Source organism: Cavia porcellus, unplaced genomic scaffold, assembly GCF_034190915.1.
Source record: "Cavia porcellus strain 051 isolate PalLab524CR breed Dunkin Hartley unplaced genomic scaffold, mCavPor4.1 scaffold_23, whole genome shotgun sequence".
NCBI classification, from domain to species: Eukaryota; Metazoa; Chordata; class Mammalia; order Rodentia; family Caviidae; genus Cavia; species Cavia porcellus.
In genome coordinates this window covers 62098113-62106941 of record NW_026947506.1, presented here as the reverse complement: position 1 = coordinate 62106941, position 8829 = coordinate 62098113, and the positions used below count along the sequence as shown (strand labels likewise).

The 8829-nt window shown below is 46.2% G+C and overlaps 1 protein-coding gene across 7 annotated transcripts in view; it reads left to right on the top strand.

The window, feature by feature from the left end:
* Positions 1 to 1923: 1923 nt before the first annotated feature.
* The window catches only part of Gtf2i (general transcription factor IIi), a 96348-nt gene continuing 89442 nt past the window's right edge, over positions 1924 to 8829 (top strand). For 6 of the 7 annotated variants that reach the window (XM_013149332.3, XM_013149322.3, XM_013149325.3 and 3 more), the window contains exon 1: positions 1924 to 2086. The gene's annotated coding sequence lies outside the window, so the exon portion shown is untranslated. Of the gene's footprint in view, positions 2230 to 8829 lie in introns of all 7 variants that reach the window. The other variant, XM_013149314.3, reaches the window with a different exon arrangement.

Here is an 8829-nt window from a genome sequence, read left to right as displayed (position 1 = left end):
GACGCAGGCACAGGTTTGGACTGAAAAATGCCAGCGTTCCCACAGAGGCCGAGACCACTCTTGAAGAACTTGCTGCCACATTTCCGGCAGAGTGGAAAAAATTGGTAAAGGAGAAAGGATGTCATAACTTTTATTACAGTAGTTTATGACTATTCAATTTTATTGTTGTCTTTCTTTTATTGTGCTATCTCAAGCAAGTGTAGGAAAGATAGCCTTTATGGCTTCAGGTATTCACTGGGGGCCTGGCAACACATCTCATGCCCCTACTGGTGGGTGGGGGCTACTAGCATTTAATTAAATATCCCCAAATAACAGTGAAATGTAGGTGTCAGAAAAAATGTTCTTCTAAAAACTTAATGGATGGCTCTGGACACAGTCAAGAAAGTTGTGACACAAATGAATTAGGCAAAGACAAAAATGACCAAGTGATGTGGGAGAAATCCTAAAATGCAGGAGGCTTCTGTAATCTGATTGCTTCCCAGGGGCCTTTAACTTTTCCATCTGTGTCACAGAAATCCAGCATGGAGATTGTAACCAGGCTTTAAGGCTGCAGTCTACAAAGTAGATGGAGGAAAATGTCAGTCCGTGCACCCAAATTCAAAGGCAGGGGTTTGGACCTACATCAAAAAGACTGGCTGCTCAGAAAGTTTTCTATCGAGCGACAAAGAGACTCAGAGGCTGGAAAAAAAAAGCCTTGTGGTCGCCACCTACCGAGTAGCAATGGGTGGGGGAAGGGCGGGCTGCTCGGCTTTAAGCCCCAGCAGCAGTGTTGGGGTGGAAACCAAAACAAAGCAAAACGAAAAATCTCAAAATCACTCAATTTTATGCTTTACATAAACATAGAAAAATCTCTGGATTCGCGTTTTAAAAATTTTTTAGTTTAACTTAGGTGAACAGTAAAGGTCGCACATTTTCGAAACTCACTGAGCTCATCAAAGTTGAGAATGCAAAAATAAAGCAAAACAAAAAAACACAAAACCAATAAAAATGGGGCAAGGGAGGGGGTTTGAATTAAACAGCTTAGAGGTTGACAGCATAAACGGGCCACGAGTCAGATTTTCTGCCTCCACACAAGGCTTTCAACTTTGCTTTCTAAAGGTTCAGTGAGACAGAGTGTGGGCAGAGGGGACAGAGAGACACAGGAGTTCCCCGATTCCTTTGCCTGTCCCCAAGTTGGGGATGCTTTTGAGACAAGCTTTGCAAACATCGGCAGAGTGTTCTTTGTGTCCGGGGTGGGGGTGCAGGAAGGACAGGCTCCCCTTGCGGAGCAGAGGGCGACAGGCCAGCCCGGGGCTCCCTGGCCATTGGCAGTTTCCCAGCCTCCCCAGTTGCGAAGAATCTCGGTGCAAGAGTTCGACGGGGCTTACACCCCTAATGGGGCGGGCAAGAGCACGGCAGAAAGTACGCTGGAGCCACCACTGGTCTACATTTCCATTCGTGCACCCCCAGCTCCCCTCCCCCACCCGGCAGCCGTGTAGGCCCCAGGTGCAGCCATGTTCTTGCTCCCACCATCCGCGCCTCCATTGACAGTCCTTGCAGGAGAGAGCCGGGCTCCTCGGCGATCGCCTCGTCCTCCGGCTGCGGCGCTCGCTGGCGCGTGGCATTCTGGAGGTCGTAGTCCGGCGGCTCCTATTGCCTCGCTGCCGGGGACCAATAAAGAACTACAACTCCCGGTGGGAGGTGCTGCGGGTGCGCACGCGCAGCGTGCCTTCGAGGAACAAAAAAAAAAAAAAAAAAAAAAAAAAAAAAAGGAGGAGGGTGAGGGAGACAAGCTCCGGGAGCAGAGCAAGCGGGCCACTGGTTGCCCCCCCCCCATTTTCCCCGCACGCGCTCCCTAACCGCGGTTATCCCGGCCTCTCCCTTCTGTACCCGTGAGCTGATCCAAGTGCAGAGCAAGGCCCTGCTAGGGCGGCCATGCGGTGACAGGAGCGCGGCCGAGACGCACGGGCCCCTCGCCCCCTCGCCTCCTGCTAGCTCGCCAGCTCGCGTCGGTCGAGTTTTCTGCGCGGCGGCCGCATCGCGCGCGGCCCCTCTCGCTTCCCGTCGGCTTCTCGGCCCCGCGCTGCCCGGAGGCGGCTGCACTCGGGTGAGTTCCTCTCGCCTCAGACCCGTGTCCCCCGCGCCTGCCTCGGGTGCCACGGCGAGCGGGGTTTTTTACGGGAGACTTTGTCCCCGCTGGGGCCTGCTTGGAGCGGAATGTGGGAGCCGTCGCCGGCCAGACGCGTGGAGGTGTGTGTGTGGGGGGACTTTGAAGCGAGCGGCCTGCGGGCTGACTAGAGGCCACCCTAAGGCCCAAAGCCAGGCCTCCCGGGGGCCTCCCGCCGGCCGTGGCAGCGGGCGCGACGAGGCGTGGGGGTGGGGCGGTCGCGGGGGACGACAGTTGCACGCGCGCACCGGGTGCGCGTGGGGGAGGGGCGCGCGCACCGCCCGGCGTGTCTGGGCGCTGGGGTGGGGGGGGCTTGCGCCTCGCGCGGGCGGCCCCGCGCGTGAGCGAGCCTGCGGGGTGCGCTGATTGGTCCTCACGTCTGTGCGGGGGCGCGCGCGGTGCCAGGCCCTGCCCTGGGGTCGCGCTAGCCGGGTGTATCTGGGGCTTTTGCGCCGGGGCAGCAGATGCACGGGATTGGCTGGCGGGCGCGGGGGCGGTGCCGCGTTGCCTGGTAACTGCGACGGGGGCGGTCGTGGGGGCGGGAGTCAGCGAGCGGACCGAGGAGCGCCTGCGCTCCTCCTAGTTCCCAGGTGGAGCCCAGTGGGCTTTGTCCCAGTCCGGCGCCTCGCGCCAGCCCCGCAGGGCTTGTTCTTTTTTGGGAGGTGGAAATAAACACAATGACCGGAAGGAAGACTTCAGCCCTTAGGCCATGAGAGTAAACCGTCTAGTTCACCCTGCACCTAGACGGCGAGGATAGGTGGAGAAAACAATCAGAAAAAAAAAAAAGCAAAAATGGCCTTGCCTTTTAACTTTTTCTTGTTTAAAGTTTTGTGTTTTAATGAAGGACGTTCCGCAGCCTCTGTAGCGTTTTGGTTTTGCACACTTTTGAGGTTGAGAGTTGTAGATGTAAGAAAACCCTGTTGGACTTATACTCGGGTCCGTGTTTCAGGGGTGCGCCTCCCCGAAACGCAGTTTGGCCGCTGACTGTGGCTCGCTGAGCCAGCGGGGACACAGGACACAGTTGGTCACTAGTGAGGAGGTGCAGGCCTCGCACCCTGCCGAGGCCTACAGTTTGGAGTGATTGCTGAGGTTCCTCCCTGGATTGTGCCTGCGGCATGTCGCCTCGGGCTGTCGTGTGCCTGATTCTAGGATCTTGGATCTTGGATTCCACCCTCTCGGCTGTGGTGATTTTTCTTTTGGCCATTCTAATGCAGTCACTTCTGTGAGGCCTCCTCCTAGGTTTTGGGCTTGGGAAGTTTTGTTTCCTCGTGGACCTGTGTTGAGTGTTGGTTGTGCCTCGGAACAAACATCTGGGCTGTTCCCGAGATGCGGACTTCTGGATGGACAGGCGGTTTGCGCCTTTGTCTTTCTCCAATCTGAAAGCCTGCCATTGGCAAAGAGCTAGGCGTACCGTTCTGGCTACTGCTAAGGTTTCAGTGTTTCTTATGGCAGACATGGATGGCTCTTGCACACTTCGCGGATTTTTTTTTTTTTTTTTGAGACAGTCTTGCTGTCTTCCAAATCGGCTTTGAACTTGTTTTGTGTTCAGTCTGGACTTGGAACTCTGGATCCTCCTGCCTCAGCCACTTGAGTGCTAGGATCACCGGCATGTGACACCATACCAGCGATTTCATACATATTCCTAACGCCGATGTTCCATTTTCTAGTGAGGAATGAGCCTAGAGAAGTTGGGTAATTTACCTACGGTGCACGTGAACCTGGGATTTGTGGCTGTTGACCCCCCAGCCCATGGTTCTTAATTTAGTGGGCGCTTCATCTCTCTGGACGGCTTGCCAGCCCCACCTGGAGTTTTACAAGTCGTGGTGGGCCTGCTGCTTGCTTTTCCCATGGTGGCTGCAGTTCCCAGGTTGCAGGAGACTCATTCATAAAGGTGCAGAATTAAGTGAGGGACATTTCTTATAGATACTTGCTTTTTTGATGACTTATAAAACTAGATTTTAACCAAAAACAAATTGAACTCCTTACTGTATAAGTTTATTCAGGGCACAGATGTCTTTTTTTCTTTTCCTTTGTTGGTGCTGAATCGTTGGATCTTCTGCATAAGACATTTATTATCTTCTCCCAGTGATGCCTGAAGCATTCCTTCTCTTCCAACACCAGAGTCTGACGTTTGGGTGAAAGGGCCAGAATTTGGCAGTTGCACTGTAAAGATTAAGTAGATTAAGTGGGCATCAATCATCTGAGGTGATGAAGATACTGAGAGGTCTTTTTTCCCTTGGTATTTTCTTTTTCTTCTTCTTCTTCTTCTTTTTTTTTTGTCTTTTTATTTTTTATCGGTACTGGGGATCGAACTCACGACTGCCTGCTTGCAAGGCAGGCGCTTATGCCGCTGAGCTAAATCCCCAGCCCCCCCCACCGTATTTTCTGATGAGAATGTCTAAAGTTTGATTCTACTACTTGTTTGTGCTTTATTTGAAAAATAAAAGTATAATAAAATATATTTGTACAAAAATATTAGTACAAAAAGTATAATAAAATATATTGGTACATGTTTGCAGCACATAATGATTACATTCATCTTGGGGAGTTGGCAGATGGTATAGGACACATCTTAATTCTTTTTCCAGCTCCTTCCTCTTCCCTCGTGTCTTGAATTCATTTCCCCACACTTTACCATTTTCCTTCTGTACTTTACTGGGATTCTACTACTGCAGGGTCCCCCCCCCCCCCATTTGTTCCTACATTTCTGTAATACTTGTGTTGGGTCTTAGGCTATAGCTCAGCAGCACAATGCCTGCCTGACACGTGCAAGGTCCTGAGTTCGATTTCTGGTACCAAACAAAAATCCTTGGCTTAGTTAGTATTTATTATTTTTTTTTGTTGTTATTTGCTTGTTTTTGTTTTTTAAAGACAGAGTCTTGCTATGTAGCCTAGGCTGTCTTTGAACTCCAGGTGATTCTCCAGCCTCGGTATTATTTACTTGTTTCTGGCATTACTCATTTCCTTTTTTTTTTTTTAAACCACTTTGGCCTAGTGAGAAAGTGAAAGTTTGATGTAGTCAGATTGTTATAGAGCCGTTGGTTCATTTGTTTCTTGGTTGTAACTTGATTAAAAACTGTAGAACTTCTAAGTTGGGTGTGTTAGCAATATCTATTCCAATGACTCTGGAGGCTGAGGTGGGAAGATCAAAAGTTTGAGGCAGCCTGGGCATCTGTAGACAGAGCCTGTCTAAAAATAAAACTGGTCCCATTGAGAATACTGGTTGGAGTGAGCCCTGCTTGGCAGAGCTTATGATTTATTTTTTATTTTACTTATTATTTTTTGGTACCGGGGGTCAAACTTACAACCTTGTGCTTGCCAGGCAGACACTTGGGCTGCTGAGCCAAATCCCCAGCCCGGAGTTTATAAATTTCTGTAATGGAGATTTATCATGTTTGTCTTGAAAATAGTGAATCAGTTATGGAAAAAGTTTTCTGGAGCTGGTTGCCCAAAATATAAATTCATTGCCATTTGTTTTTCCCTAAAGATGACGTAAGTTTTCTAACCTGCCTTTTTTCTCCACTGGAGATGTTGACACAGAAACCTAGAGTAAAGGAATTAGGGATAATTGCAAGTTATTTTGTACTAAAGGAAGTAAGAAATTTTAGCTGTGTTATTTGTGGACAGGCCCTCATTCACTTAAATGTTTTTAACTAGAAATTTGACAGCTTGAAAAATGAAACCTAAGAAAATTTTGCTTTATTTATTGTCTATTGTAAAGAACTTGAAAACAGATATGGTGGTACATGCCTGTCTTCCCAACACTCTTGAGAGGTTGAGGCCTGTAGATCTGAGGTTCAAGTTCAATTTGCACAATTCAGTGAAAACCCATCCCAAATTAAAAAGGAGAGAGGGTTGAGGTGTAGCTGTAGGGGAAGACCATGGGTTTCAATCCCTGGTACCAATTCCTCCCCTAAAATAAATTTGTTATATCTCTCTCTATCTAACAAATATATACCTCTATCTATATAACATATATCTATATGTATAGATACAGATCGTACCATTAATTGTAACGTAAATGAGTTTTCAAACCAAAGACATATAAAAAGTGAAGCATTCAGCTGAACTAAACTAAATAAGTGGTCTTGGTCCAGACTGCTTGTTTATGTGATACTGGGGGTGTTTCCCCGCCCTTCACACACTAGCTCTCCAGCTTTCTCTCTCTCTCTCTTTTTTTGTTACCAGGGATCTAACTCATGACCTCCTTTTTGACATGCAGGCTCTTGTGCCTCTGAGCTAAATCCCCAGCCCCCCTTTTTTTTTTTTTTTAACTTTTAAAGGTAAATTTTTGTTTTGGTTTGGTTTGGTTTTTTTGGTGCCATGGTCTTGCTAAGTAGTTTCAGGCTGCCCTGGAACTCTGTTAACCCTGACTAATCTCAGTGGGGACAGTCCTCCTGCTTTAGTCACCTGGAGTGCTGAAATCACAGACAGGTACCACTGCACCCGACTTGACAGGGTCTTGCTTAGTTGCCAAGCTGGCCTGAATTTTCGATTGTGTAGCCTCAGCCTCTGAGCTTGCCCAGCGGTATATAAAATTTTTAATTTTTTTTTTTTACAGTGCTAGTGATTGAACCCAGGGTCTTGCCCATGTTGGGGAAGTTGTCTGTCACTGAGCTATATATCCTCAGCCCTAGTCCTGGACTTTAAAATGTTTAAATTACGTTATCTAATTTGTAAAATGCTTATTTGACAAAAGAGGATGACAGCATGTATTGTGTCCATGTGAGAAAAGGGGGAGAAATTGACCCTCCAAAGTCCATTTTCTTCATTCTGTCCTATTCTTCCATCTGTTTCCTTTCTTCCCTTCCAGACTACTTTTAAAGTATATAATTCAATGACATTTAATTGCATTCGTAATTAATTTCATCCCCATCTCCATTTCTAAAGCTTTATCACCCAAGATAGAACCATTCTGTACCCATGAACCAGCAGCTTGTTCCCCTCAAGCTTTCCATTTCTGTGAGTTTGTCTTTTTTCCTTTTGGGATGACTCACACACAAGGCAGGTGATTGCCATTGAGCTGCATCCTGGCTCGCTGGCGAGAGCGTTCTCTCTCTCTCTCTCTCTCTCATCTGTAGGAGAGTCACTACCCATTAGATAATATTTTTAGTATTGTGTTATGGTTTTTTATTTATAGCTTTACTTTTAGAAAAGTGTTCAGCAAAATGAGTCTCTGAGCTACTGTTCACTATTACTTTCCTGTACTTTTTTTTTTTTTTTTTTTTTGGTATCAGGGATTGAACTCAAGACCTTGTGCTTGCCAGGTAGATGCTTATGTCCCTGAGCTAAATCCGCAGCTCTTTCCTATTCTTCAGATTTTGAAAAGGTTGTTCTTTATTACAGTTGGCACTCACTCATGCACTTCATGTTGACTGACATTGTGTGAAGCCCTGGAAGTATTGAATAGGCAAGTTACACTGTTTATTGGGAGCTTCAGAGAAAGAATGTGTAATTCAGTTTATATACTCAATCTGGTTTATTTTTTCTTTATTTTCTGTTGTTCACGTTTGAATCCAGGACTTTGCATATGCTGGGCATGCACTCTGTCACTGAGCTACATCCTAAGCCTGTGGCTTATTTTTTTGTAGATGTTTAGTGTAAGGTGACTGTGTATGTGTGTCTCTGGGGATTGAACTCAGCAATTGATCTAATCCTTTTTATTTATTTTTTAGTTTTGAGATAAGGTCTTGCTAAATTACAATAGGTTGGCTCAGACTTGGGATCTTCCTGCCTCAGGCTCCCAAGTAGCTGTGAGTTTTTTTCACTGAAATTTGGTTTGTTTATTTGGTGGTACCCCCAGCCTTTTTTATTTTTTCATTTTTAGACAAGGTCTCATTAAGTTGTTAAATTGCCCAGGCTGGGATGGAACTCAAAATCCTCCTGCCTCAATCTCCCCAAATCATGGGGATTAGTGTAGTGTGTTACCATAGTTAGCTCAAAACAAACTTTGAAGATGAGATTGACATCACAGATTTTTATGCATGAAAACTTTTTTTTTTTTTTTTTTTGAGACAGGGTCTCCCTGTGTAGGTCAGGCTGGCTTTGAGGTTGGCCTCAAAGTTGTGGCAGTCCTTTTGCCTCAGCTTCCTGACTGCTGGGATTACAGGTGTGTGCCACCATGCTTGATTTTGTATGAAACCTGTAAAAGGTAAATGTACTGCATTTCAAAGCAGTGGTTTATTTTGATGCTTTTCTGATTTTCTGTTTTGCCAGAGAATAGGTTGTTTTATTTAGCATGCCATTTTATTTTGGTTTTTCTGAGGTCTTGCTGTACAGTTCAGGCTCACTGTGTAGCCCAGGCTGCTCAAACTCATGGCAATCCTCTTGCCTCAGCCTCTGAAGTATTGGGTTAAGCATGCCATTTTCAATTTATATGAAACACTACAGTAACCCATGTACTTTAAAAGACTGAGGCAGGAGAATTCTGAGTTTCAACCTACTCTGGACAATTTAATGAGACCCTGTCTCAAAAAAATTTAAAGAACTGGTGGGGCGTATCGCCAAACTTGGACTTGGAGCTTTCATACTGTAAAAAAAACAAATATGTATGTATGCTTTTTGCAAAGTACTTTATCAAGTGTTTGATAAATATTTTGCTATCACTTTCATGAGCTGTATATGTAGATTATTGTTATTCGCCAGTTAAGTTTGAGATTAAAGTTCTAAGGTTATGCATGTGT